The sequence below is a fragment of the Triturus cristatus genome, chromosome 3_1 (genome assembly GCF_964204655.1).
Source record: "Triturus cristatus chromosome 3_1, aTriCri1.1, whole genome shotgun sequence".
Taxonomy (NCBI): Eukaryota; Metazoa; Chordata; class Amphibia; order Caudata; family Salamandridae; genus Triturus; species Triturus cristatus.
In genome coordinates this window covers 393784243-393805989 of record NC_140583.1, presented here as the reverse complement: position 1 = coordinate 393805989, position 21747 = coordinate 393784243, and the positions used below count along the sequence as shown (strand labels likewise).

The 21747-nt window shown below is 47.5% G+C and overlaps 1 long non-coding RNA gene across 1 annotated transcript in view; it reads left to right on the top strand.

Moving 5' to 3' along the window:
- The first annotated feature begins 5167 nt into the window (after positions 1 to 5167).
- The window catches only part of LOC146860309 (uncharacterized), a 126231-nt gene continuing 109651 nt past the window's right edge, over positions 5168 to 21747 (top strand). The window contains exon 1 of the long non-coding RNA XR_014979131.1: positions 5168 to 5227. This is a non-coding gene — a long non-coding RNA (uncharacterized LOC146860309). The remainder of the gene's footprint in view (positions 5228 to 21747) is intronic.

Genomic DNA, 21747 nt, shown 5'->3' with positions numbered 1-21747 from the left:
CTCGGATCAGAGTCACCTCTGTGGCCACCGTGTCTATTTTCGCCTCCAAGGAGGTCCTGACCCCCACGATTGCATCCAGCAGCTCCCTGTTGGAAGGCTCCGGGGTATCGCCCGGTGGCACGACTCACGTTTGCCCTCCGTCTGCTGTTTCTGCCATGGGAATTTTTCCAATTTCGCCTGGGCCGCCGTCTTGTTCAACCTGCTAGAAGCCATGGTGCCGTGTCCAAGGGCCACTTCCAAGGTCAAAGCACCCCCGCTAATCGCCGCCGCCTGCCGTGGAATGTACCACTCGGCCTGTCGGTTTTCGCGGGAGGCTCCCCTCACCTGGGCGAGTGCTGGCTGGCCTGACCCTCTATCTCCTTCTGGCGATCCTAACTGCGGCCACAAGCCCCCACCGATGTCTCCTCACGTCCCCTACTGCGGACCGCGCCGCGTCTGTTGTTGCATAGGCTCGGCGGCCTACCGAAGGTCTTCACCCCACCCGGGGCCGAGATCTCCTCGATTGGCACTTCACTCGGGGTCCAACCGCTCCAGGCCACATCTGCCCGCACCCTGCTGTGTCACTGTCCAGGCCGCAGCTTCCTGGCGACGGCCGCCGGTGCGTTGGTCGTGGGGTCCGGATCCCGACCACCAATGGGGCTAAGTGGTCTCCAACTTTGAGGGGCCATCAGGCGCCACCACCCGCCACCATGAGGGGGTGAAACACCCTTTGGGCTCGGCCTCACCTCCTCGTGCTCGCCCTCGCCGGACCAGGCCGCATCCCCAAGCTCGCGTACTGCACCAGCCGCGTCCCGCGGCACTTAGTCCGGCTGGGGGATTCCAGATGCCAGGGCCAGCGGAGCTCCGTCCGCCGACCAGCTCCGATCGTCGTCAAACTTGGCCAGGGGGTCCGCGGGCCCCCCCGCAGCAGGATCGCACCATCGGGGCGGAGGGTCGGCCAGAGAAAGAGAGGTAATGACGGATGTTGCGGGAGTGGCGCATCGGAGAGAGACTACCGAGCGGCCATTCCCGTTGGCGGTTAGCCACGCCCCCAAGAAAGAATATTCTTAACCCCAAGCTATCCAAGATATTAAGCTAATGTTGAGCGATGAAGAAGCTGATGCAAAACATATTGAAATACACCAAGTGAAAGTCTTATGAATTAACTTAAATTCATATAATTGAATGCCAATGGTCTTTTGTCTCCTGGGAATAGGCAAGTTGTTTCTGAGGTGATGACAGAGATAAAGGGAGTTGTGATCTAGTAGTAAAAAAACTTGGAACCAAGAGAGACTTTCAGAAAACTGATCCTGCATTGGGCTAGCCAGATAGCAGGTCAGGAAACAACAAAAAATTGGGTTGCAGTCCTTTATAGGGATACTACAAAGATCTTTGTTCTTAAGAAGAAAAGAGATATTCAAGGGAGATAGGCCACAAAAAGTGATACTGCATATTAGAGGCTAATGGTTGTGGGGTTTTATAACTGCAATGACACTCAAAGCTACTTGTTAGAAATGAGGGGACTTTGGTTGACGCAGGTGTGAACCCACAACAAGCAGGGACCCTTTACTTCTTGTCAGGGCGAAGGATGACTCCCCAGAATAACCCCTGCTCACCCTCTAGGTGCGTGGCGCGAGCAGTCTAGGCTAAGTCTCAGGCGTACACGGTTAAGCAAATGCAATTACACATACAGTAACCCCTTGCATGCACCACAAACGGACACCAATCAGGAAGTATATAAAAATAAGCTTTTATGTAGATTCAGCAGATTCAAATACAAGGCCCAGTAACGTTGAACTGATGGGGCCACAACTCTTGGAAATACGGTAAAGTCTCTTTGTTACGGAAAGTTCTTTAGGCGGCCACAAGGTAACTGTAGGCCTCAGCGCACTTCGTGCTGAGGCGGCGCCCGGGAGCACACGGCAGATGACAGGGAAATCAGAACGTTGCGGACCCTGGATCCGATGCGAGCTCGCGGTCGAGTTCGTAAGTACAGTACCTTGTTTCTTGACGCAAAGGAGGGTGCGGGATTTCAGCGGCTCTTCGACCAAAGGGCGAGGCGGCGTCCGAGGCTCCCACACTTCGCGATGGGGGTCTGGTCTTCAGGCTCACGACAAGAGCGGGGTGTTGCAGGTGGCGGGTGAACAAAGCGGGGCAGGCGGGCACGCAGGTTACGTCCGGGCCGTCCGAGGCTTGGAGATGCTCACAACGCCGATTCCGGCGGGAGGGTGAAGGTGCACAGCGAGCCTCCGGCGAGCGAGGTGACAGGGGCAGCCCAGCACAGCGTAGGGGGAGCGGCTCCGATCGAGCAAGCTCTTCCCAAGGCGGGGGCGGCTAAGCAGTCCTGGTCACGGCTCAGGGAGGGACTGGGGCACGAGGGTCACAGCTCCGGCAAGGGAAAGGACACCACAGTCCAGCGGCAGGCGAGTGAAGATCAGGTAGAGCCCAATTGTCCTGGGGCTCAGTTCAGGGGGCAAGCTCAGTTCCAAGCCCTTGGAGATCGTTTTGGAAAAAGCACAAGTCTTGAAAGTAAAAATAAAGCAAAGTCTTCAGCAACAGTTTCTCTTCTCCCCTTTGGCAGCAAGGTCACCACTGTAGGCCAATCCCCCAGGATAGGGACAGTCTTCCTCCTACAGCTTTCCCGGTGCCTCCTCCTCAGGCAGAGATTCTTCTTGGTCAAAAGCGGATCTAGTTTCTTAGGAGCAGGGCTCCTCCATTTATACAGCAAATCTTTTGTTCTCCCAGGCCAGGGGGGCCCTTGCCTAGTCCAGTCCGGTTTCTGAGCACTTTGTTTACACGATGCAGGCTTCTTCTTTCAGAGTGCAGGGCAGAGTCATCAGACGCTCCACAGGGGGCGGAGCCGGCATTGAGGTGGCAGAGCACTGTCCTATTCAGAGCCTAGGAGTACTCCTCCCCCCCATCTACCTGTCGATCGTCCTATTCACCACCAGGCTACCTAGCCCCGCCCATCTGGGTTCCCCTAGCCCTGTCACTCACACCAGCCAGACATCAGATACACATCACGCAGAGGCGGGCTGAAATGTTTAGGCAAGCAAAGGCCAGCTTTCTAAAAGCGGCAGTTGCAAACCCGGAATATTAAAATAAACCTTGGGTAAAGATGAACCTTATTATTCCGAGTTCAGGCATACTAAACTCGATCTTCTACCATGTTCCCTGGGTCGGTTAGGATCATAGGGTGTAACAATCCAGGCCGCCCATACTGGCCTATGAGAACAGGGTAGCCTTGCAGTAGTGAACAACAAGATGGCAGTAATTCACTACTAGGACATGCCACGCATCTAGTCTTGTCCTACCTTAGGCTCACAACGCACCCTGCCCGCGGGCCTACCAGAGGGGTGACTAACATGCAGCTAAGGGAAGGTTGTAGGGACCGGCAAGTGTGGGCACTTGCCAGTCAGCATGTCAGTACCAGACTGCACGCAGGTTCTGCGGTGGCAGACCTTAGACGTATTTTACCGGCCGCTTCTGTGGGTGGCACAACCCGTGCTGCAAGCCCACCAGCGGTGTTTGCATTTACATGCCCTGGCGCTCCTGGCGCACTTTACTGGGGTCTGATAGTAAATCAAACAATCCAATCATGGAATCCAACCAACATATATAATTTACAAAGGAGCACTCGCACCGCGACACTGGTTGGCAGTGGCACAGCGCGCTGAGCGGCCAACACCATAAAAACACATGAGGCACAGCGACAAAAAGAGGAAGGGAGACTCACGCCAAGGTGCCAAGTCTAACACTACTGTTAACTTTCTCTGAGAAAAAAAGAAGTCCAGGGTGAGGGACTACCTATATAACGTGGTCAACTTTTATCTGACCTAAGCCCCTATAAAAGATAAATCAAGAAGTACCTAGCCAAACACAAAAAACAAATAGAAAACTCACCAAGGACTTTGACTTGATTGATATCTGGAGAGTGCAACCCCCTATAATACGGAATGCTACATTTTCACACATACACACAAACAATTCTTCAAAATAGGTTTTCTAATTAGCAGAGTGGTGAGTGAATGCTTTACAAAATATATTAATACCTCGGATATATATAGGCTCACTCTTGCACCTAGCACTATCATGCCTAATAATAACATTCTAAAAGTATATGCCACTACAAGGTAGATCAAAGACACTCGGTTTCAAGCATAATGGAGATTACTATATTAAATATCAGTACCTAGAAAATAACTTCCACTTGGTTAAAATATTAATCATGTGGTAACAAAAGCAGAACAAAAGCGGTACTGGACAGCCAGATTACCAGTTTTAAATGGTGCAGACAACCTAGGGTAAATTAAGAGAGAGTGTTATCTGACAGGACAGATAGTGGAAGAGAACCCAAGTTCTCTTGCTATAGAAACTTAAAAAGTAACATAGCCAGAACCATCAATAAAAGTGGGTAAAGCTTCCTGTCAGAACCAGAGGCTCAGGTTATGCTTCTCTATCTTTACTGCAAAACTCCCAGCCGCCAATAAAAACAGAGTAAACACAAACTATATTTCCCAGAAGTTCATCAACCAATCAGCGATCACTCACCCCTATATTATAGACAACCCATGAGGACACCTCCTCTTTCTTTGCTGCAGCAGACAACAGCTAAGTGTCTCTTCCATGTTGTACTAAAATATGATGTATTAATATGGTTAACGCTGCTATATTCTATTTGGGTTGTAGTGAGAGGGAGGCTAGAGACCGGTGAGGAATTGCCGAGCACAGGCCTTATTTTCACGGGACGCACCAGTGTCCCGCTGTCCAGCAAAGGTTTGTCCTCGGTCTGCGCACACCTGGCAGCAGAGCGCAGGCCTCAGCTGCCCTCGCTGGGGTTCAGGTGGGCGAGGCAGTGGCGGCTCCACCATAGTGGTGTGGGGGCATCGCCCCCAGCTTTCTCGCAGTGCGAGAAGGCAGAAACATAAAATGGTTAAACTACCATTTTATGTTTCTGCTTCTCGCACTGTGAGAAAGCAGAAGTGCCTGGTTGTGGGAGGGCGGGTGGGCGGTCCTGTTCGAGGGCAGGGGGAAGTGGCTTGCCCAATGTTGTGGGCCTGACTGCTTTGGTCGGCCCCAGGGCCGAGCAAATCAGTCATGCACACTCCCCCTTTTCTCCATAGAGAAATTGGACCCGGCTGGGGCGCTCTCCAGCTGTGCCTTGCAGCGTTGTGATTGGCAGAAGCTTCCTGTCTGAGGAGAGCTGCAGGAAAACACGGGATGGTGGAGTCAGGATGCGGCCAGGACGGTGAGTTTTATTTTATAATAATTAAACCCCTCCCGCCCCCCAACCCCTCCACGATGAGGTGTGGTGCCTTTGTAAGTGTTCCATTTCGAAGTGATAGTTTTATAGTGTTGACGCAAAAAGGACAAGCAATCTGCCATAGTTGGAATGAGAGACACGAGTAACAGAAAACCTGGTCCAACTGGATCGTTCTGTGTAACACTTGCGCCTGGATGAATATTCTAGGAGGTTGGGGAAAGAAACTTGACATTTTTAGCCTAAATCCAAGACCCTGCAGATGGGAATCACTTGAGAGTTGGAGTTCCGGGGTGACAGTTATTTTTGCAGGCGATGTTCTAATTGAAAGCAGAGAGAGGTTTAAACATTAAAAGTCCTATTGAAGAGCATATCCTCTCTCCCTTGGGACAAGGGGCATAGCTCAGACTGGGCTGGGGAAGATTGGGAACGGGTCCAGGCGCAGCAGAGGCTAAAATGGAAACTGGTCCAGGGCAAACCACAAACTGGAGAATTAAGTAAGAAACACAAGAGCGGCTCGCTGGACTCCCCACCTCCCTCACCCCCACCCCAACAGAACAACAAAAGAAATGAACAGCTGCAGAGAAATGAAGACAACGTGAGAGATGAGAGGTATATATAGGTTTAGGAAAACAAGAATGTGGTCGGTGAGACCGAGGAACAAAGCAACCCCCAGCCCCCCATCTGCAACTGTATCTGGATGATCACATCCCTACCAGCACCTCCTTCCTTCCCCATCCCCCATCTGTAATTCTGTACCTACCCCAGAAGCCCCTTCCACACCCCGTTTGTGCTTTTGTACCTGTGGTGCTCTTCAAGCCCCTCCCACGTCCCATCTGTGATTTTGGTGTGGGTTGCAGCTACTCCCTGCTTTCTATCTGCCATTTTGTACATGGGATCCGCTCAGCCGCCTCATTCCCCCCCACTTCCATGGCAGGGCCAGTCACACCCTTCATCATGCCCCTCAACCTTTTGGAGGCCTCCAAGGAGTGTACGATCGAGTGTATTTTGACGGGTAAGCCTACTCGAAACAATGCAACCATTTTGGAAGGTCAGTCCAAGGAGGGTCAAACCCTCCAAATGTGGGGGAGTTTATATTTAACTCTACACCGGGCACGCCACCCTTCTGTAGTCTACCTTCATACAGACCTGTGTCTGCATTATATAAAATAAAGCAAAAAAACAATGCAATGGTATTGCAAAATGAATAAATACAGTAATTAGCGCGCTTTTTATATCAAGGGTGACCAAGAACATACCATAAATCACATGTTCTAGTGCTACAGGAAATATTACTTAGGCTATGGAAGCTCTCAAGGACAAAAACAATGCATCGGCAATACCAAAATGGTCTGGCGTTGTCTGACCGCCTTTTGGCTTTCTCAGTGCATATTATGTATTGTAACGTTTTTTGTAAGAATTAACGGATGGGCTCTCCACACTATAAGAAAAATGTAGATTAATTAAAAGCAGAAATATTTTGACTGTCTCACAAAGCACATCTGTTCCGGCACTGGAGAAGAGAAACTATATGGTTTTTAGCAATACTGTAAGCTGTAATGCATCACACTTAGACCTGTAAAGCAGGGGGAACATTTCTGCTGCAACACAGGGCCCTTTGTTGCTGCTTTTGTTCTTTTTTGTAAAACCGTTGCTAGCTTCACACATCGCAGAGCTGGCTACACTATAAGAAATATATGTAAAGTTGTCAGATGCTTAAACTTAGAAAATACACATAGACGTCATGGCAATAGAAAACCATAACATATACACACACACAGCATTACACAGCTGCTCAAGTCATTACCACACGCTCTAAAACGTAATGACTCATACCAGCACACTTCACAGCCCATCAAACACTTGCATCAAACAACATCACTCCAAAAGGCACTCATCACACATGCACCCACACACACTGATACGCCATCGCACAAACATGTAGTCATTGACATTTGCATGACTGCTGCACATTCTATGCTTTTTGTGTGTTTTCTGTTACTGCTTGTGGGCTAACAGTCATGTGCTGCTTGTGTTAGCAATTACGAGCATTTGAGGAAATATTATATTGGCACTGCACATGCTGCACTGTGTGTATGAAAAGTGTGCACTTAGGACTCCTGTGCCATTACTGTTTTGTATATGTGAATGAAGCTTGCACTGCTGTCGTAAGGGCTGTACGTGTTTACATCTGCGGTAAATCATGCACTGCCACCTGTGTTGTGAATATTCCCGTATATCGTATGGAATTCTGCACTGCTCCTCTCCAAGCTGTTAGTTTGTTGCTTTACTGGTGATTACAAAAATATCAATATAGAAAAGCCAATATGGTTGGCTTTGTCTTGTTATGTTAAAATGCAGGTTTCTGAGCATGTGGAGCAGTCGGGATGTCAGTTCAAAAGTGTTTTTTTAGTTTTAATGAGTGTGATAGCTACATTTATTCTGATGTTTAGCAGTGTGCGGTCAGGTGGTTTGGAGTTCTGGTGTTTTGGAACGTGCCTACGATTACGCATTTATTTTGTCGTATTTTGGGTGTCTCTAGTCTGGTGTTTAGATGTATGGTTAACACTTTGGAGCAGTCTATGATTCATCTTTTAGGAGTTTGAATGAGCATGTTAAGCATTATATGTGTTTCAGAGCTTACAAACGGTGCATTCTGAAGGACTACACAAAACAATTTGTTTTTGTGGTTATGTTAGTGCTTTGAAGTGCTTCTCGAGCTTTTTCCTATTGATTTTTCGGTGCTTCACCCGATTGCCCCTTCCCAACCTGACAATGCCTGCCGGTGCAGCCATTAACCCTAGCTCTAGGTCTGTCCCTTGGACAGCTATGGGTCCTCCTCCACCCTAGGCTAGGCTTCCAATGAGGCCCTGGGGCGCCATTACTTCTCCAGACCCCCAGACAGCGGGCGAGCCCGGAGTCTGCACCGTGCAAGGGAGGCACGCATTGCTTCTCAGCGTATCGGCTTACGCGATCTCTACAGAGGTGATTAAGCGTGTGACAAAGGTTTGTTCTCACACCCCTGCCTCCAGCGCTCTTCACAGAAGTTCAGTCTCAGAACTGATTCCCTACACTGAAGTAATGAACTGTGTTTGCTTGTTAAAGGTGTTGTCTGACGTGAGACGCACCTAGAACAAGAAAATCAATTTATTAATTCCATGTACTAACTTATTCCAGTCAACTGGTGATCTAGCATTGCTGCCTTCTTGAAGCCATTGTTAGCTGGATTTCAGGCCCACCTTTCCACTATGTCACCAATGGGAGAAGGATCCTTGTCCTTTAAACAATGGCAGCAACAACCCCTTCAGGCATGTCAGGCATCCCTTCCTCCTGCTGCTTCTGCATGATGCTGAGTATAGCATTTACCACCAATCCCCTGCCCTATAAGGCTGCACCTTTGAGTGGAAGGAACAAAGCAACCAGCCTGGGCATGAGAGGGTTCATCTTACTGCAGAAAGGCTACATTTTGTGCCTCTCTACACCAATATCTAAAATGTGCTTGAAAGTTTGTGAATCAGGTCTGTGAGCATACAGGGCTTCTTACTATTTGAAATTCAAGTGTAGGTCTCACTTAGACCTGATTCTAATGTTTTCTTCAGACTTGTGCTTCAAAATGCTATGTTTGAATCCCCCTTTTTTCAACAATTTGCAGTAAATATGTGGTGTAAAACCCACTATTTGAATACATTTTTTTCAAAATTTTCTTGCAGGGGGTGAACCCCCCCGCACCCTCCTTTTGCAGTTTGGGCTCGCTCGCTTTGCTCGCTTGCTTATTATATTAGGGTACAACATTTTTTGCCCCACCACTGTCAAAATCCACCAGCCACCACTGGGGCGAGGTAATGGCGTGCCCGCTTTCCACGCTGCCTGTAGGAGGTATTGTGATCGACTGGACCTGGGTGGGGAACCGTTGCTGCCCTGCACTCTCGCAGGTAGCTGGAATTGCTAGTTCTCGGTCGCAAGGGTCCGGGACTCTCACATCGGCAACTCGTTGGCTTTGTGGTGTTACTCCCCAACCCCACAAACGTACCGTAAGGCCCTAAGTAAAGCCTTGAGTAGAAGGGAATGTACTTGTCCCACATTTGACAGCGAGTTCATCACTTGAAGCAGGGCATCCAACAAATTACCGTATGGAATATAGCAGGCTCACAGGTGTGTTGTGCCCTACAGTTTCTTCATGATCTAATGTTCTTCCTAGAAGTGCCTACCTTGGGAAGTATTTGGGGGTTACTTACATTTAAAGTTAAACTTATTCAATGTTGACTTTCTACATCTAATGTGATACTTGATAACTTGCTCCAGCATTTGAACAAAGGCTTGCTGCATTATGGTAGATGGGATTTCAGCCCTCATGAGGCACAATAGGCAGCCCTTTCATCACCCACATCTGCCTTTGCTTTTGACCTCGGCGCTATATAGCGCATTGGACGCACGCAAGAAAAGCCCAGGCTAGGGGCGGGCCCGTCTGCGCCCAGACAAGCCTGAGCTGGGCCACCTCTTTCATCCATCGGATCCATTTGATTGGCGAAAAGCCTACAGAACTGTGAGTAATTTTTAGATAGTATCGCTTACTTGCCACATAATGGGGAAAGGACGGTTACTGAACTGAGACTGGGATCAGGAAAGAACGCTCGCTGCCTTGTTTCTGGGGTGGGACTTGATCCCCCCAGCAGCTCGCAGACTCGGGAGGTGGCGACAACTCCTCCCCAATGCCATAAAGCGCTAGGGAGACTCCCGTAGCGCAGGAAACTTTGGTCGGGCAGATCAAGCCTGCAATGCTCGTTGCCTTGTTTCTGGGGTAGGACTCGGTCACCCAGCAACACGCAGTCTCGGGAGGCCAGGGACAAAACTGGACTGGGCCACGTCCATTTTACTTGCAAATATGCATCAAGGCTTGCCAAGGACCTTGTATGGCTGCCCCTGCAGTGGTGGGTGAAGACTCCGGTCAGTGGAGCGGCCTTGCTTGTTTTGTTTCTGTATTGTCCTTTGTACTCTATATTTTATCTTTTCACCCCATTTTTTTCTCTTCTGCACAGTTCTGAGGGGGTTCCTTTGGATATTTTGATATTATTCAGCAACTATTGGGAAGCGGGCCTGCCATTAAAAGACACAGACGCAGGTTCAGCCACTAACCTCATCTCGCCACCAACATCAATCAATAGAATGTTACAGAGGGCTATAGGATTAGTGGCAACCGAAATTGAACTCACAGAAAGACGGCAATCTCTAACACCAGACACTTGACGCTCTTCAGCAGGCTTGACCCCCCACAGCTACCCCTTGTTCCCAGACCAATCCCCCTTTGACGCAACATGACGACTATACCAAGCTCGGGTCATACCCAGAGTGCATTCACAGAAGGCAGGTGATATCACAGGCCTTTTTAAGAATGATGAATCTAAACAATTACTCAAGGGGTGGCCAAACGAAAGAAGCAGAATGATGGAACTCTTGATAACACTCCTTGCCCCAATGACCTAGACCCCAGCCAAATTGACAGTGTACGAGTGGACCCTGAATACCCCCCTTAGGCAGCCAACCTGCTGGTGGACATACGAGAGCAGATGAAAAGCATTGTGAAGGAAGAACTTACCCCCTTGGTAGCACGCCTAGATAAGGTGTCAGAACTCTAGAAAAATTGGTTGAAAGGTGTAACGAAAGGCCTCCTGTGGACACAGCAAGGGGAATTGATATCTTCTGCCAGACAGTCAACCCCAGTACAATGATAGTACCAAGGATAGGCACATCATGTGTACAATATGGCACCACCACCATTAACACTATCACCAAAAACTGTGGGGATTTGACAGGTTGACTCCAACGAGGCTTCATTGGGAAACCGCATCCTACCGTGTGATTCTAAGAGCAGAGGGGAGGGGGAAGGGAATGAGTCTGGCAGAGTTGATAGGTTATGCCTTCCCACCATTAACCTACCCCCTGCCTCATCTCCATACGTTATTGTACTAGCGGGAGTACAGTACCCCAGATTAAAACAAGTCTGAGGGAAAACCAGTATGAATTAACGAACAAATGTCTGTTCTAGCCAAACATAGGTAGTTTTCATATGACAAAGCAGGAGAGATTATAATGACCTATGGGGTTAGCTGGATGGGAAACAGACCCAAAGATAGGCAAGGGGACTGTGTTCTGATCAATTTGAGAAACCCAATGACTGTCCATAGTCTCTTGCATACAAATCATCTCAATCTGGATCTGGGCCCAGAGATAAGGTCCCTCCCATTTAGTTACTTTTATAAACTACCCCAAGCATTATCAATGAGGGCACACAATAGCACTGCGTTGGGCATGTGGAACCCAGGCCATCAAAATGCTAGACCCCTGCAACACATACCCAGACCCTTCAACATCAACCTACCCACAAAAAATAGGTTTGGGGCCTTGGAGGAGGTAGATTGCCTAACAGACAAATATGAGCTAAACAAAATAAAAAAATCTTGAAGGGAGTCCAATGGAGAGGGTAAGCCACAACACATGGCTGTGTAGCCTAAAGAGTATCCATGGAATAGAAGATCAAAGTTTCAGATAGAATCCATGAACGTAGCTAGGGAAATGGGATGGCTCAGAGAAGGATCAATTGAAAACAGCCAGTCCCATAACAACACCGAACCCGGTCCACCTACCAACACCCCAACGATGTCAGAACAGGACAACAGCTCAGGAACGCTGGAAGGCCTATGTCCTCAAATTAACACCTCATCCAACAGTGGCGTCCAGTCAGGATCGGGGGAGGGGGTCCTGTGAGCCTCAGAGGTTGATATTGTCCTCTAATATTGATACCCTTCCAGCAAACCTAGATATACATGCGGCACCTACAGCGTTGAGGGTATTATTCTGGAAAGTCGTTCGGTCTAAAAAACAAACTGGACTCCTCTGATTGGGGGTCCTTTGTAGACCAACACGACATATGACTGTTCCAGGAAACATGGGCTAGGGAGGATGTGTTGCAGGTGGGATTAGTACATTTCACAACAGCGGCTACTACCAGGGGGAAGGGCAGACTGTCTGGCGGTCTTTGTATATGGGTAGGGACACACTTGGGATGCACGGCTAAGAAGATGGAGTTTTCTTCCAATGATATCCAGTGTGACCACCTCACATTTCCCCCTAAGTTTAAAATAGCACTGGTCAATGTCTACTCTAGACCTGTAAGGTCAGGACAAGAATCTTTGACTATGGACCAACTGGCCTCTCTCATGTCCCCATCAATGTCACCTTTATGGTTAAAGGAAGTGATTTTCAATGCCAATTTGAGCCCCTTGATGAACCCAATGGCGAAGTTGTCTGTGAAGAAGATAGGATATGGAATATTCCCTAGCCCAATATTCCACCTATTAGGGCCTGGACTCCGTTGGACCTTCAGATCAAATCCCTCACCCTAAACTACTCAGTAAGGGAATGTAATGGGCATACATAATCGGACTCCCAGAGGAAGCATACTTTCAACAGGGTGGGCCATTCTTCTACGATAGACTACATCCTGGTAGAAACCAGAATGTGGCATAGGGGTGTTGACTTTGCTGTGCTGCCTCGGCACGACAGTGACCACAACGCATTGACAACTGCATCTCATCGGTAACAGCAGAAGAATACGTTATGTTGGTTGGTAATGCAACAATCCTTGGTATGATGGCTGCTCTATACGAGGCTGTTGGCTCTTCTTTACAGGATGTGAACAAGATCATAACAGAAGAAGGTACATTACCTCATTAATAGGGGTTGCAGAGACCCATAAAGTACTGACGACCAAACTAGCCAGTATATGTTTTCCAGCAGGGCACCCCAGAGGGAAATGGAAGCCTCCACACTCCTGGTTTGCTTGTAGGTGCTGGGAGGCACAATTGCCATTGCTAAACACCATCAAATCTAAAGATAGGCCACAAATTAAATCTAAGCGGGCCTCATACAGAGAAATTATTGTTTTAGCAAAAAAAAACCTTGGAGAAGCATCATTGGGACTCTAAGAAGGGCTTTGCCAGATAATGATCAGAAGGCCGTTTGGAACATAGTTAACTCAGGATGCAGAGAAAGTAAACGGGCCTCATACAGAGAAATTATTGTTTTAGCAAAAAAAAAACCTTGGAGAAGCATCATTGGGACTCTGAGAAGGGCTTTGTCAGATAATGATCAGAAGGCCGTTTGGAACATAGTTAACTCAGGATGCAGAGAAGGTAAACGGGTTCACGAGCCCACCATTGCAGTGGAAACCTGGAAATATCATTACCAGGCCCTAAATACCACACCTGATGTTGAGGGTTACTCTGTACACTTAAATAACAATTTAGTACAGAATATACCCAGAGAGTCTCTAGCGCTAACACTGACTGAGATATAAAGTGCTATAAATAAAATAGTCCCTCAAAAAGCACCAGGGCTAGACATAATATGGGGGGATCTTTTCCGCTCAGAACCAACAATTTGGGGTCCATACTTGTGGGCATTATTCAATGTGGTGCTGCGGAGAATGCCGATCCCCAAACCTTTGGCTGGAGCTGATATTTTCCCAGTCTATAGGAAGGGTTCCCCACTTTTACAAGCTAACTACAGACCCATCAGTTTAATCGCGGTAATGCAGAAAGTCTTTGCTCAGGTACTATTGGCACGCCTCCAGGACTGGTCGGAGAATCATAACATCCTGAGTCCTTTCCAAGCAGGATTTAGGAAAAGCACCTCTACTGTTGATCAAATTTTCAGGCTCCAGCTCCTACACTGGAAAACAGTGATCCTAGAAGGAGGTAGCCTTTATCTAATATATGTTGATATAAAAATTGCATTCGACCTAGTACACAGGGAAAAGTTATGGTCTGTAGTAAGTGACATTGGAGTCCCCACATATCTCTGCCATATGATTAGGAGACTGCATGAAGATAACTATGCCCAAATTAGATACAGGAAACAAAGCAAACTCACCAGGCCAACTGAGGAGTCAGACAGGGATGCGTGTTATGTCCCACCCTGTTTAGTTTATATATCAATGCACTGGTACACTCAATGAATAAGGAGAAGGACACTGATGCCCCGAAGACTACACAAAACAAAGTAGAGACAATGATGTTTCCTGATGACACTCTCCTGCTCTCCAAGTCACCAATGGGCATTCAGAGGATTCTTATTAGTTTTGGTGCTTTTTGCAGCAATAGAGGGCTGGAGATTAATATCCAGAAGAACAAATAAATGGTCTTCAACTCAATCAATACGACAAGCCCTAATCCTTGCCTGAACGGTACCCCACTTGAGAGGGTATCCGTGGTAGAATATCTAGAGGTTACCCTAACAGAGAAAATGGAATGGACAACACAAATAGACAAAACAAGCCTCAAGTTAGCAAAGACAACAGTGGGCTGGCCAAAGTTTATAGGAACTCTTTTTGTAAACCCATTGGTCCCATTGCCGAGATCTATAAAGTGCAAGCCAGGGGCGCCGCTATGTATGGAGCTGAACTTTGGGGGCCCTGTCCAGCGAAAAATATAACCAAGATTGAAAACAACTTTATTAGGCAGCTACTTGGACTCCCCCCAGTACCCCACTTGTTCCCTTACGATTAGATCTAGCTGTTAGACCGATCGCAGAAGAAATAGGTCTCAGAACGCTAACCTCCAGGCAACATATATGGGTGACTACGGAACTGGTTGCAATGGAACTGAGGCAATGGAACCACTGCAGCTTGATTTAGGGCTGTGAAGCGTATCGTTTGATCAATGGAGTTGTCAATGGACTAATGCCCCACTTTTTTAATTTCAATGCGCTCAATGAGTCTCACAATCTTAGAGGAGTCCGTCCGCATTGGTACAAAAATCGCTTGGAAATATAAAGCAGCAAACAGTTTGCATACTAAATAATCAGCCCCATGAGCATGACACCCCTAGATAGGCACGGATTAGTTTTTTTTAACATGTTGCATTCCATCTGGTTGAACTCCTAGGAATGTGGGTCTATCCTGTTGTGAACTTATACAGATTCTGGAAGATATTATATCACGCATTCAAGGAAATTTTGGGGATTTGTGAACATGCACTTTTAATAATGATTATTTTTACATATTGTATGTTTCTATTGCATTTGTACTTTTATGGTTATTTGACCGAAATAAAGTATTTTGGAAAGTTTTGGGGTTTCATTCACCGCGCGGGGCCCTTTAATGCGTCCAATGCGCCTTTTGATCCTCAGCCCCCGGTGCCGACCCGCGTAACACAGACCTTTTTATTTCTCCACCCCCATGCCGTTGAAGGGACTGTGCGGTGTAGTCCGAGCTTTTACCAGCACACTGTCAGCCCTTTCCTCTGGCCAAGTGTCTATTCCTGGGGCCTAATTTTCTTATTATTAGTGGCGCTACTGCTGCAGGGATAATTGACTCAGCGAGCCCAACTGCATAGCCCAGGTCTTGACGTGACCTCTCCACCCCCCCATTTTTTCTCCTTCACCCGGTTCCTCCTGGGCAAGTACCCTGGTTGTTCTGGCCTGGTGCTGACCACCCCTACAACCTGTACAGACCAGAAAGACCTATTATATTGTTTGATATTTAATTATTAAAACCACAGACTGGTGCTGACCTCTGACCAATCCACAGTACTGAGGTCCCTGCTACTGGCATGATTTTGCCTTGTAAACCCCCTGGTTATACCTTTGGGTCGCATTTACTCGCCTCAGATATGGATAAATCCAGTTCTCAGGCCCCGCGTGAGCCTTATACTGCGGAGGAGTTCAGACTGGCAGAGGAACTCACTGAGGCTTTAGATTTATCGGTCCAACACTCTGTGAACAAGGCTCTTGCTATTGCCCTTCAACCCTTCACTCACCAGATGTGCATGATTGCGGAGCATGTTCCTATTCATCCCCCTCCTAGTCCTCCAAGCATTCTGAAGCTCTCTCCAGGCATCTCCCGAGAGCCTCCTCCCAAGCCCAATGTTACTGGACTGCTAGCACAGATCTGTGAGTTAGCGGCTGACGCTATGGAATCTGGGAACCTCATTGATTCTGAGATCTTGGTGGGTTAGGCTTAGCGCATCATTTGCCAGTTGGTCAATACTAACTGTGCCATATCTATGGAGCACAGGAAGTCAATACTTTTTTTTTTTTTTTTTAAATATTTTTTGATTTTTTGATTGAAGCTCAGCCGAAGCATCATCAGGAATATCTCACATGTTACATAATTAACATCATCAATATTGAACATTATTGGTCAAAACAGAGGCAGAACAATAAGATAATGCCTGTTCATATTTCCTCCCCTAATTCCCCTTCCCGGGTCTCAGACATATCTAGATCAATGTCTCACATTTGATCTTCTGAGAGTGTTATTACTAAGCCTGTATTGATCCCCTTGCACTAGGTTGTGTCGTGGCCTCACCCTCCTCCAACATTTCTAATCCATTAAAGCTTAGCCATGGCTGTCAGATCTTCCTAAACTTACTAGGGCACCCTCTCACTTTATACACTGTGTTTTCCGTCCCCATGTATAAATCCATATTGGCTCACCATTCCACCGTAGTGGGCAAGTCTGATCCTCCCCAATACTTAGCAATGTCCCGTTTTGCCACCACAATTCCCAGATTACTCAGTAAGAGTTTGAATCTGGGAATGTCGACCTCTGTAATTATACCTAGTAGAATGTATTTAGGTTCCATTGGAATCTGTACTTCTAGTATATTATTTAGTTCTGTGACTATCCGAGTCCAGTATCTGTGTATCGATGGACATTCCCATAGCGTATGGCTATATGTTCGCCTGTCTTTTTTACAGCGCAGACACATTGGTGTCTCTGCTCTGTACATAGCATGAAGTCTCACTCTGTCGAAGTACACTCTATGGAGGGCTTTCAATTGTATGAGACGCAGCCTGAGCTTAATCGCTACTTCCTTGGGGTGGATCAGTGCCATTTCCCAGTCGATGTCATCTAGTGTACCCACTGTTTCATCCCATTTATTCCTGAGCGTGGTTAATGTGTCTGGGATGTTATTAATTATGGCTTTATATGTCCAGGAAACTACTTTTTCAAGTATCTACTCTTGTAGCGGTCTTCCTTCTAGGGGGTGCGTAATTGGGGATATCGGCTATCTCCGGTTTTTGGGTCATCCAGGCGTGGCGTAACTGTCAGGAAGTCAATACTTATGCACGTAGACCCGAAACTTTCAGAATTATCCTCTGTCGTGAACGGCGTCCTCTTTGGCAATCCTTCCATCCAGGATCTGGGCAAATTTTTCAACATTTCACTGCCTTGGACAGAACCCAATCCTCCCTTAAAAAAGTCTTCCCCTCCAGCCTTTTTGCCCATGACGGGTGTTTCCTAGGTCATTCGACCGGCCATGCCCACTTCAGAGGCCTTGTGGGTTTGATGATTACGGAGCTCCTCCTGACAGGGTATGGCAGTGGCAACCCCTTCTATCCCTTCTGATCCCGCTTCAGTGGGGCCATGTACAGGAGGGGTGGCTTCCGAGTTGGAACTCAAGAAGGAGCGCAGTTGAAGCTGATTTCTCCCTCTCAGGTCGGGTCGATCAGATTCAGCTCTTTTTTTCACAACTAGGCTGTGATAAGTCAGGACACCAGGGTCCTCCAGACTTTCCAGGTCTATCAGATAGAGTTTTCAGGACTACAACCCAACAGGTCCCTCCTCGACCTCTGTCTTTTTCCCTTGCACATCAAGCAGTCATAAACAAGGAGATTTGGAATCTGTTGGCCAAAGGTGCAATTTCCCTCATATCTCAGCATCTGAGAGGTTTTTGCAGTACCATCTTCTCGGTTTCCAGAGAGGTGGGGGTCACAGTCTGGTTCTCAACCTCAGGGACTTCAACTACTGGGTTTGTTAGCGCCATTTCAAGATGGAGGGCATTCATCCACTCAGAGACCTCTTCAGAGAAGGTAACTGGATGGTCCGGCTTGACCTAAAGGACACCTACCTCACGGTCCCAATTTTTCATCCAAGCAGCTGTTATCTCCAGTGCCAATGGCGGAAAAACTGGTTCTAGTATTCTACCTTTTGATCTATCTTCCACCCCTTGGTGTTTCACCAAGTTAATGAAACCCATTGTAGAATTCTTACACGCTTAAGGGGTACGTCTCATAACTTACCTGGATGAGCTCTTTATTATGGCCCAGGAGAAAGATGTCCTCACTAAAACATGACCATATATCGTTTTCAACAGTGGGGTACTTCTGAATTCGGAGAAGCCCTGGTTGATTCCTTCACAATTGATAACATTCCTGGGCTTCCAGATAGATTCAGTGATGGTACAGTTATTATTGCCCTTCAGAAGACCAAGAACATAAATAGGGAACTGAAGTCCCTCTTATCCAAAGAGGTGGTATTGGTGAAAGAAGGTGGATCATATTGTGTGGTTGCTCACACACTCCATTCAAGCCATTTTTCCAGGTCCTCTTCATTATCAAACTCTAGAATGGCTCAAAATTCATCACCTCCGAAAGGACCTGTCCTATTCGGACCTATTTCCCTTGTCTTAGGAAATCAGGATGGAGATGGAATGGTGACTGAGTCACATGGAGGCCTGGAATGGCAGAGCGATTTCTGGTTCTCGCCAGACATCGTCATAGAGTCGAATGTGAGCACCTAGGGATGGGGTGCCCGCTGTGATTCGATATCCACGGGGGTTGTTGGTCAGAGGAAGAGCTTCAGTTCTATACCAATTGTCTGGAACTTCTAGAATGTTCATTTGTGATCAGGGCTCTGTCTTCCAAGAAGTTCTCGGGTTGTACCCTTCTGAGAATTGACAAAATGTCAATGGTTCGATATGTCAACAAATTGGGGGTTACCAGATCTCGCATTCTGGCAGAGATTGCAAAGGAATTTTGCAGAACATCTGCCGGGTCGTTCCAACACAATTACAGACTGGAATTCCAGATTTCTGAAATATTTCAGCGATTCGAGGTTATTTACATCCATCTTTCAGTGGCTTCAACGTCTATGGGATCCGTGCCAGATAGACTTATTTGCGTCCTATCTTAACGACCAGCTTCCCTAATTCTTCAGTTGGCGGCCGGACCCTCTGTCCTCCGTGCCCGATGCCTTTCTTCAAGATTGGTGTAACGGGTTAGTGTACGCCTTTCCCCGTTCCTAAAGAGTCTCTGAGTCGCAGTTTGGGTGAGACGTCAGAGAACGAATATGTTCTTTGTGACCCCTCTCTGTAGATCTCAGTCCTGGTTCCCAAATATGATGGATCTTTTATGCACTCTTCCAGTGTAGCTTCCTCTGATGCAGGAGCTTCTGATCGACCTCTCAGGTAATCCTCACTGCCTGGTTCTGCAAGGGACACTTCACCTCATGGCGTGGCGTCTTTCAGGAGACGGTAGAGCCTGCTTAGGCTTTCTCAGTAAGCTATGTTTGTTGCCCAGTCTGGATCTTCTAGTAGCACCTGTAAGCAATATGCTTTGGCATGGCATCAATGGGTCTGTTGGTGTGATCCGTGGGGGAGACTTATCCCAGGTAGTGAATTTTCTGTCTTCTCTCGCAGAGGATGGTATGGCTTATCGATCTGTGAACAATTTTCATTCAGCCATTTTCGCCAAACATACTCCCATGGATGGTAAACCCATTGGAGAACATCCCTTGGTCTTCAGGGTTATCCGTGGCATTCAAGACTCGAAGCCTCAGAGGTTCCGTTATTCTCTGCTTTGGGATGTCAATGTGGTGCTTAGATTCATACAGATCTGGGCAGCCAGTTATCAGCATGCATCATTTCTCTCCAGCCCAAGCTTACTTTATGCTATGCCCGCAACCTTAAGGCAATCGAATGGCTCAATAAGGCAAGGTGGCATTGGGTATCTCAGTTCTTATGGCAGCAGTGATTTGCAACCGGCCCGACACTTCGGTCACCCGCACCACCTATGTGTGCGGGTCCCGAGACACAAGCGGTATTGGGGGGCCTCCGCATTCATGGCAGCAGCGAGCAGTAACCGGTCTGACAGTACAGTAGCCGGTATTACCAACATGTGCAGGCCTCAGCATTATGGGTTGCTGACCTGGCATGCACAGTTATTTCCAGCCCCACCATCACTGGGAACATGGACTGCAGGATGTGTCGGAGACTGCCGCTAGGATCAGTCGGTACAGTCTGCGCTGTATCCTCAGTTGGCTGCATCGTATGTTAGTCCTTCCCAAGACTGGCATCGGCGGGCTGCCACATGAAAATCCAGGAGGTGTAGGCCCCAATTCTTAGCATTTTCACCTTCGTTGGTATCGGTGTCATGCCAGACCTCATAATATTTATCAGTTTTCTCAGCACATTGATAGCAGAGTGGTGGATCCATGGGCCAAACTGGGGATTTGAAATTGTTGTACTTACAAAAACTAAAGCGAGAGAACCCTTCCTCTCTCGTGCAGTGCAGAGAGTGGCCACTGAAATGAGAAGTCTCTTCCCCTGTGTCAACTCCAAACTGGTTTTGGAGGGTAACTTCCCTCCCACTGGGTCCAGAGCCAACCTGGTCTCACCATGTCAATTAGAGAGCCATCAAAACATTCCACAAGAGATGCTGCAGTTAGTGGCACATACAATCCCTACCTCAGCATCTGTGCCCTGAATGGAGTGCATAGCCAACATCTACTGCGAGGAGAATAATCCCAGGACTGGGAATGAACTGATGAATGACCATTACAGTAAATTCCATCAATAAGGGAAAACAAAAAGAGTTAAAAGTCTGCAAGTGCATGTTTGACATGAAAGTTTAAACAAAAACAGTATAAATGCTAAAACGAGATCACAAAATACTCCAACCGCTTCCCAAAAAAACTGGTAATTTGAAAAACAACCCAAAAACATAAAAAATAATGATTTATAGAAACTTCTAGGCATTGCAAAGTTACGAAGAATAGGCTGGCCGTAAGACCTGGGTGTAGTGTGCAGTATGGGCTGGCTACCTGTGGTGGGCATAGCTGAGGCAGTTAAATTGATGTTATGTATAGGATGGTTTCGAAGACCTTAACTACTTCGGTGTGGAGGACGGCTCAAAGCCATTCTCCACACTGGTCCTCATATGCTGAGGATGGCTGCAGGCCATCCTTGCACCCGAGGCAGGAAAACCCTCTGGTTCGAGCACCATAGGGATTTCCTTTCATTTAAAATAGCCTCAGGTGCAGGAAAAGAGCTTCCTCTGATCCCAAGGCAATTGTATGTTTCTCTCTATAAAGAGGATTGGCACGAGTGGAGCGCTGATGTAATTTCAGAGAAAGTGCAAGTAAAATGAGCCAATCAGCTCTTTTCACTGCTTTGGTGCTTGGGGGCATATCTCAGACTCTGAGCACCAAAGCACACGGAAGAGGTATCGTTGGAAACGGGGAGAATTGCCCCTTTACAATGGTACATTTTCCAAGTGGATCCACTCTACTAGCCACCAGAGATTTTTATTTAGTTGCAGGCAGCGACCCCTTAAGCAAGGGTAACTCGCCATTATTGGGGAATTATTTTGGCTGTTTTCTGCTCCCCCCCCTAGGTGCAGAGCAGACATATTTTTAGGACAGAACTCCCTGGACTCTCCTGGGTATT